Raw genomic sequence first — 8120 nt, forward strand, 5'->3', positions numbered from 1 at the left:
TATTTTTTCTTAATCTTTTCATTTTTTTTTAACATCCAGCACTTGGCCCAGGTTCATTTTTTCAAGAAATAAATAAGATAATGAGGGAGGGAATTGAATGAGTTTTCCCACTTTTGAAGTTTTCATGAGCATCCCTTAAAATGCAATCTCTCTTCCCACACACAGGGAAGAGACTCATCAAAGTCCTCCTAGTTCAGGCTTACAATTTAAAAAAACAAACATGAAGTCTCATTCACCATAGCAGTCATTTAATGAGCTATATGCCTAGCTTGGGATTGTTCTCTGATTGAGGGCTGCTAAATGTATGCTGAGAATATTAGTAGGTGCATGAAGGGGCATAGGTATTAAGGCCTTAGGAGGCCTTTCCCTTCTGATATCCACCTACCCCTTCGTTGTGCCTGAGGAACAGGTTTCTTTTGGTTTGCTTTTTTGTTTTTCACAGGGTCTCATTCTATCACCCAAGCTGAAGTGCAATGGTACAGTCATAGCTCACGGTAGCCTCAAACTCCCTGGCTCAAACAGTCCTCCCACCTCAGCCTTCCAAGCAGCTGGGGCTACAGGCATACGCCATCATGCCTGGCTATTTTATTTTTTTGTAGAGACAGGGTCTCACCATGTTGCCCAGGCTGATCTTGAACTCCTGGCCTCAAGCAATCCTCCTGCCTTGGCCTACCAAGGCTCTGGGACTGCAGGCATGAGTCACCATGCTCAGCTAATTGTTTTTTCTAATTTTTCTCCTTTTTTTTTTTTTTTTTTTGGAGAGACAGGGTCTGGCTGTGTTGCCTAGGCTCATCTCTAATTCCTGGCCTTAAGTAATCCTCCCAGCCACCCTCCCAAACTGCTGGGATTACAGGCATGAGCCACTCTGCCTGGCCAATTATTTTTTTTAATTAAAAACAAACAAAAAACAAACAGTGTGTCATGTTGCCGAAAAAGCTCTGGGCTTGTTCTCATGCCTCAGCTTCATGGGTTCTAAAGTGACCAACTTCTCCATTTAACTATCTTCCTTAAGGAAAGGGTCTGAACCAATGATTTTCAGATGTCCTGAGAACATCCGGCTTATTTTTCTTCACCCAGTATGTTTATGCTGCTGTTGCCTTAGTGGCAGGATAATTTCAAACAGCATCCAGTGTGCAGGAGGATTTACATTCCCTCTAAGTTCCTGGCCACCCTTTATATTCTAGGTGGATACTTAGTACTTAAAATATAAACCACCAAAAATTATTTCCTATTAATCACCGTATTGATTCACCCTAACATGTTGAGAATCAAGACAATTTTTTTTTCTGATGGAATTAAGAAGCAAAGAATATTGTGGAACAAAAACAATGACTGGGTACTGAGATTGTGGCCAGATGTCAGGGTCAGCCCAGAAATCTTACACAATCACAGAGGATGGAAAACTCATCTTCCTTAGGCATTAAGTAGGCGTCTTCCCTTAGGGAGGGTTTGAGTTCCCTGCCACATCTTCCCAGTTCACTGGACCACAATGGAGGCAGGAACTCATCAATTACAGGCGACTCGGATCCCAGCACATTTTCCAAAGCACTTCTTGTTTTTCAAGGCCCATGTTCCCAGAACCAGCTAATTTCACTTCTTATTGGGAGGTAGGAAAAGTCAGAAAACTGCAAATAGAAACCTTTAGCCATTGAGGATGAACAAAGCTGGTGGAGACCAGCCCTCCCAAAGTGGCTGTGCAAAGGGTTCTTCCCCACAAGCACCCACCTTGCTCCACAGCTGCAGCTGCACCTCTCCCAGATGCCAGGGTCTGGACTCGGAGCTCCTCATCCCTTGGAATGACCTGGGTGATAGGAGCATCTGTTATACTATCTGTAGGTGACTTTTGCTGGGCTGCTGAATGGGAGCTTGTCACCAGAACGACCAAGCCATGATCAGAAGCCTGGAACTTTCACCCCTACCCCTCATTCTCCAGGGAGGGGAGAGGGTCTAGCGATTGAGTTAATAATCAGTCATGCCTTTGTGATGAAGCCTCCATTAACATCCCTAAAAGATAGAGTTCAGAGAGATTCCAGGTTGGTGAATGCATCCACGTGCCAGGACGGTAGTACACTCTAACTCTATGAGGACCTATGCTGCGGGGACCCTTCTAGACCTTGCCCTATGCTGTACCTCTTCATCTGACTGAAATATCCTCAGTAATAAACTGACAATAGTAAGTAAACTATCTTCCTGGGTTCTGCTTGCTGCTCTAGCAAACCGTTGAACCCCAGGTGGGGTTCATGGGAAGCTCCAGTTTGTAGCCAAATCAGACAGAAGTTGTGGGTGACCTGGGGACTTACTACTTGTGATTGGCATCTGAAGTGGGGGCTGGTGTTTGGGACTGAGCCCTTAACCTATGAGGTCTGTGGTAATTCTGCTCTGTGTCAGAATTGAATTGAATTGTATGACACCCAGCTGGTGTGGGAGAAGTGGCTGGCATGGGAAAAAGTGTGCACATCTGGCCACAGAAGTGTTGAGTGTGAGTATAGAGAAAAACTGTTTTTCCACTATGCACCTGCCCATTGCCAGGCAGGAGACTGGGACTGGGGGTGCTGGGTTCATGTTAGATTCAAGGACACCCATCGTAGCTGTTATCTATGGATTGGGAGACCACCACCGCCACTGCAGGTGTCTTTCAAGACCCACGAAGTAAGTGACTAGATACTGGAATGTGGTTGCTGAAACCCTCAAACCACCCCTGCAATCCCCCTCTGCCCCCACCGAGCTGTACTTGCCAGGGGAAACAGGAGAAGGGGCAGGAAGGGGATTCTATCTCATTTCTGCCTTCCAGATTGCACTGGGTACATCTTATTGACAAGATCAAATTCATAAACAGAACCCTTTTGCTGTGTCCGTATGTGGGTGACAGACCTTCCTGGGCTCACCTTCCATCACATTTTTTTTCTTCTCCCTTTGCTTTTTTTTTAATTTAAAATTTTAACTTTTTAGGGGTACACAGTAGGTGTATATATTTATGGAGTACATGTCCCTTTGCTTTTAAAAAGCTCTTTCCCTGTGGACTTAACACTACAGAAAAGTACCCAAAACAAAATGTCTAGCACAATGATTTATTGTGTCGCATCACCCAGGTGGGGAGCTAGAATGTCAACACCCCAGGAGCCCCTCTCTTTCTCCTCCTGATCCTTCCTACTTTCTTCCTCCAAAGTGATCATGAACCTGATTTTGATGGTAGTCACTTTGGTGGTGTTACCTTGTAATGTTTTTGTCAGTCAAGCATGCACTCCTAAATACTATGGCTTTGTTTTGCCTGTTTTGAGCTTTATATGAATAGCATTATGCAATAGTGTATTCTTTTGCATTTAGCTTCTTTGCTGAACATTTCGAGGTTAATCCAAGTCTGTTGCTCGATGGCCTCATCTGAGGATCTAATGGCTTTGGGACACCTGAGAAGCACCCTAGGGATGTGTCAAGTTGATTAGTTGGATATACAGATGTAACAAGATAAAACCTTAACGTTTTCATATTTTTCCTCTTCTTTCCTAAAAGTTCACACCTAACCAATTGAAGTGGTGTCGTTGTCTGGGGTAAATACCAGAGGTTCCTCATTTTACGCAAGGAAATCGAGCATGTGGACACACAAGAAGTGGCTTTAGGAGTAGAGAGTTAATAGGCAAAAGAAAGAGAAAGGAGAACAGCTCTCTCTCCTGCAAGAAAGAGGGGCACCCCAGTGGGACTTCTGTCCCATGGTGGAGTGCACAGGGTTTTATAGACAGGCTTGAGGCAGTGTCTGATTTACATACGGCCCAAGATTGGTTGGACCAGGTGGGACATTTACATAGCTGGCCACCCACCCTAATCTTTTATTATGCAAATGGGGTTTCTACTTGGCCAGTGATGGTTGCCTGCTCCTTACTGTGCACATGGTTGACAGGGAAAGGGATAGATGGAACCGCCATGTTGGACATGCCTCGCCCCAGGCAGCCTTTTCCTACTGGCACAGCTGACGGCATTCACGGCTGGAAGCTTGCATGTCTATATCCGCACATCGATTTTACAGGCTGCTCTTTGTTAGAAAAGAAGATGATTTGGGGGCTGCTTTTCATTAAAAGGAAACCTTACTGAAGACTTCCTTACCCTCACTATCTGCTTAATTTCTTCTTAATTCCTATATCACAATCGGCAGCAATTTACTTAGCTTTGAAGTAATTAGAATGCAATAGCAGTAAAAAAGAGAGAAAAAAAAGTTAACTTTCTCTTTCATTTTCAAACTAGGCCCTTGAAAATCAAAAGGTGAGGTCCTGCATAGACCAGAAGTTAGAGTTTATGCCGTAAAAAGATGACAGTGCCCATGTTTCTTTGGGCTCAGGCAGCCAAATGTCAGAGTTGTGGGCTCTTTTGCTAAACCAAGGAAACCAGGCCATTTATGCACTGAAATAAATAATGATCTGGGTTGCAAGCTGTTTTCCATGACAACTGACTAGTATACAAGATTTTGAGTTCATGGTTGCATTTCACAAATGATAACACTGCACTTGTGAAGTTCAGATGTTTCTACGGCTCATCTCTGGAGGTAGTTTTATGGTTGCAAGATGGGGAACAGGATGGTTATGAGTAAGGCTTTACACCAGGGCCTTTGCTCTCGTGCATGCTTTTGGCCTCATTTTACATCTGCGTGGATCTCCCTGGAGTTTCTTTTCACTAGCAATGGTTAATTATGAAGCTTTCAGGCTCTGGCTTTAGGCAGGATTTTATTAGCCAGTAAGAGTAGAAAATAGGCTTGTAAAAATGTAGGACTTCATAAAAAGTATAGAACACTATAGATCCTTAAAGAAAAGATGATGAGGTCTATAATATAATGCCTGCACAAGAAAATTAGAATAAGAGTTGAGAGAAGGAGAGCTGAGACACTGTGCTTCTATGCTTGAAAGAGGGTGACCAAAAATGGAAAGGCCCCAGAGGTGGAGGGGTATATGTGTGTGTGCACACATGTGTAATGTGGAAGAGATTTTAAGCACATTTGTTAAAGAGGAAGTCGAAGGGCAACATGGTTTCGAATTGAGGCTCTACCAATTGCTAAAGCCTGTGACTTTAGGCAAATTACTTAACCTTTCTGTGCCTCAGTTTTCTCATTTGAAAAATGGAGTTTACAATCATAGTAACCTACATCATAGAGTTCTGAAGATTAAATGAGCTAATACATGAAACAAGACCTGACATACAATAAATAATAAGTGTTTGCTATTATTCTTATTGTTTGATGTTGAAGAAAAATGACTATTAGAGGGGAGTGAAAGTAAAGACTTAGGAGAGGAGGAGTGATTTGGTTAAGTTTCCTTAGCCCCCATCCCCTGCCTCCTCCTGAGATGGGCTAAGGAAGCTTAGGGATGCTGAAAGATTGGACTTTGAAGGGTAGAAGTAGGTGCTCTATAAATGTGTTTTTTTTAAATTGATGAAGGACAACTTTATTATTTACACTTAAAGGCTGATGAAAAACCATTACTTATCCTGTTAAAGAAAATCTAACATTTCAGTTGAAAATATAGTAACTATACTCATAAAATATTAAGTTGTCTAAAACACAACTTGAAAGCATCTAGCATGCATGATTAATTTCAGTACAGTGAATTCAAAATCAAGTATACATGTTACATACATCAAAGCTAGATTACAAATTATCATCATCATCATCATCTTCATGTTTTCTTTTCATTGGTGGTAGTTTGTGATGACACCATATTAGTGTAATAAGAATGTCTCTGGACCATTCGTGGTGGATTAACCACAACATTCTGAATTGCTGATGTTACAGGAATTAATGCTTCACAGGGCAATGTGAAGCAGACATCTGCACTGTAAACCTTTGCCTTGTGAGGGACATTTGAGTCCTACTCTAGTTGCCACAAACATGGTTTGTGGGGGTGGTGTGCCCAGTGTGTGAGTACCTGGTGGGCTAGTAACTGAACCAACATTTAACCTGGGTGAGACAGAAATAATGCAGGGTGTTCACAGGAGAATAAAAACTCCAAACAGAAGTTTCCCTTGAGTAGGGGCTATGGGCTGATGAACTCCTGAAAAACAGGGTGTGGACCAAGCTGGCTAAGACCAACTAGACCCAATGCACCGGATTTGACCTAGGTTTCACCTAGGACCTCATTATATGCTCATTAACACACTAAATCACACCCACCAGCGCAGTGACAGTTCTGGGAACACCCATATTGGTGTAAAAATGAGTGGCACCACAGTTCAAGAAATCTCCATCTTTTTCCAAGAATTTTCATAACTATTCCATCCCTTGGTTAAAGAAACCCCTACAGAGAAACCGCAAACCCCACTGTGTGAACATCTTGAGTACACCCGCAATGCCTGTTCTTAAGTGTGTACTTTTTCCCTTTGCAATAAATCTCCATACTTTCACCATTTTCCAACTCATCCTTGAATTCATTCTCAAGATGGTGTCAAGAACAGGGTCCAGGGCCCACCGGCATTTGAGGACCTCCCCTGGCCCACTGATATCATGGGGACTGTTATTCTTCCCTCAGAAGTTGATACCTTTTTCTGTAAAGACTTAAGCCTGTATGTATGAGACAGGAGTTTGACAGGACTGATTTCACAAGATAGAGGTCACAAAGATCCCTACTGATAAAACAGACGCAGTAAAGAGGGCGGCCCAAACCCACCAAAACCAAGAGGGCACCCCATGGGGAGCCACTCAGCGTTTCCTTTCCTGGTATACCAGGGTTGGAAAAACCACTCCAGGCAAATAACCTGGATCAAGATTGCAACTGAAATCCATTAGTGGATGACCTCTGGTCATCCTCACTTCTCATCATAGGATAATTATAATGATTTAGCTGCCGAAAGACACTCCCCTGAGTGCCATGACAGTTTACAAATGCTATGGCAACCGGGGGACGTTATTGCCCTCTCTGGTCTAAAAGGAGGAGGAACCCTCAGTTCCAGAAAATCCCCAGGGCCTTCTTGTAAAACTCATGAATAATCCACCCTCTATTTAGCGTATGATCAAGAAATAACCATAAAAATAGCCAACCTGCAACACTCCAGGCTGCTCTGCTTATGGAGTAGCCACTCCTTTATTCCTTTACTTTCTTTTTTTTTTTTTTTGTCATTAGTTATCATTAGTTTATTATAAAAGAGAAATATGGAAATTATTTACATGATGAAAGATTTCAGAACTTCAGTGGAATGGGCAGCTTCATGTTGATGCCATTTCAATAGTGACTTATTTCAGTCTACGTACTTTCCAAGAATGTCACCATCTCTAAATAGGAAATAATCCTTGTCATCTAGAACTACTTTGGTGCCTCCATACTCTGGCAGAAGAACTTTATCTCCAACTTTCACGCTAACTGGTTGAATCGCTCCACCCTTTCCTTTAGAACCCGATCCAACAGCGACTACTGTTGCTTGCAATACTTTTCCTTGAGATTTTTCTGGAAGCATAATGCCTCCTTTGGTTACAGTTTCAGCAGCACTCCTTTCAACCAATACTCGGTCAAAGAGTGGAAGAAACTTTCTAAACGCTTGTCCTGCCATGACTCCCTCCGCCTCAGACTCGTACTCTGCTCTTGTGTAGCGCCGCAAGGAGAGACTCTCCTTTACTTTCTTAATTAAACTTGCTCTCATTTTACTCTAAGGGCCTGCTCTCGAATTCCTTCCTGCTGCAAGCTAGGTGGCCTCTGTAGCTGTACCCTAGTTTTGGGGTTTTCCCTGCAACATATAGTTTGGAGCTGTTAAGCAATATCTATTGGGTGGCAATCTAGGACTTGAATAGGGCTTGATCAATGGCGAAGGGGTTTGATTTCTTTGCCTTGCAATATCTAATAAAAATCTCTTGGGGCAGAGAGGTATAAAAGCTGGTCGGCGCACACTGCATCGCAATTGCACATCAGTAGCTTTCTTAGCATGGCTTGAGTAAATTTTCGCATCATCTAGAACTGTGGTCACATAGGGGAAGGCAAACTCCAACATGTGATGTGTACCTCTTGGCTCATATTCTTTGATCTCCACGATCCTCAGGACCTGCGCCATCCTCGGGGGATGCCTCAGGGCACATCTTCCGCGTGTCTTGGGGAGAAGCCTTCTCACCAGGCGCTGATCAGACTTGCGGGGCTTTGTCACCTACATTAATGGATTCC

The 8120-nt window shown here is 43.2% G+C and overlaps 2 pseudogenes across 1 annotated transcript; both read right to left on the bottom strand.

Annotated features, from left to right (window-relative positions):
• Positions 1-5626: 5626 nt before the first annotated feature.
• On the bottom strand, positions 5627-8013 carry LOC104673968 (annotated as a pseudogene).
• Positions 7072-7573, bottom strand: LOC115899726 (annotated as a pseudogene). Its single transcript, XR_004059340.1, has one exon. The product of XR_004059340.1 is annotated as a 10 kDa heat shock protein, mitochondrial pseudogene (transcript).
• Positions 8014-8120: the final 107 nt, after the last annotated feature.

The sequence above is a fragment of the Rhinopithecus roxellana genome, chromosome 9 (assembly GCF_007565055.1).
Source record: "Rhinopithecus roxellana isolate Shanxi Qingling chromosome 9, ASM756505v1, whole genome shotgun sequence".
Classification (NCBI taxonomy): domain Eukaryota; kingdom Metazoa; phylum Chordata; class Mammalia; order Primates; family Cercopithecidae; genus Rhinopithecus; species Rhinopithecus roxellana.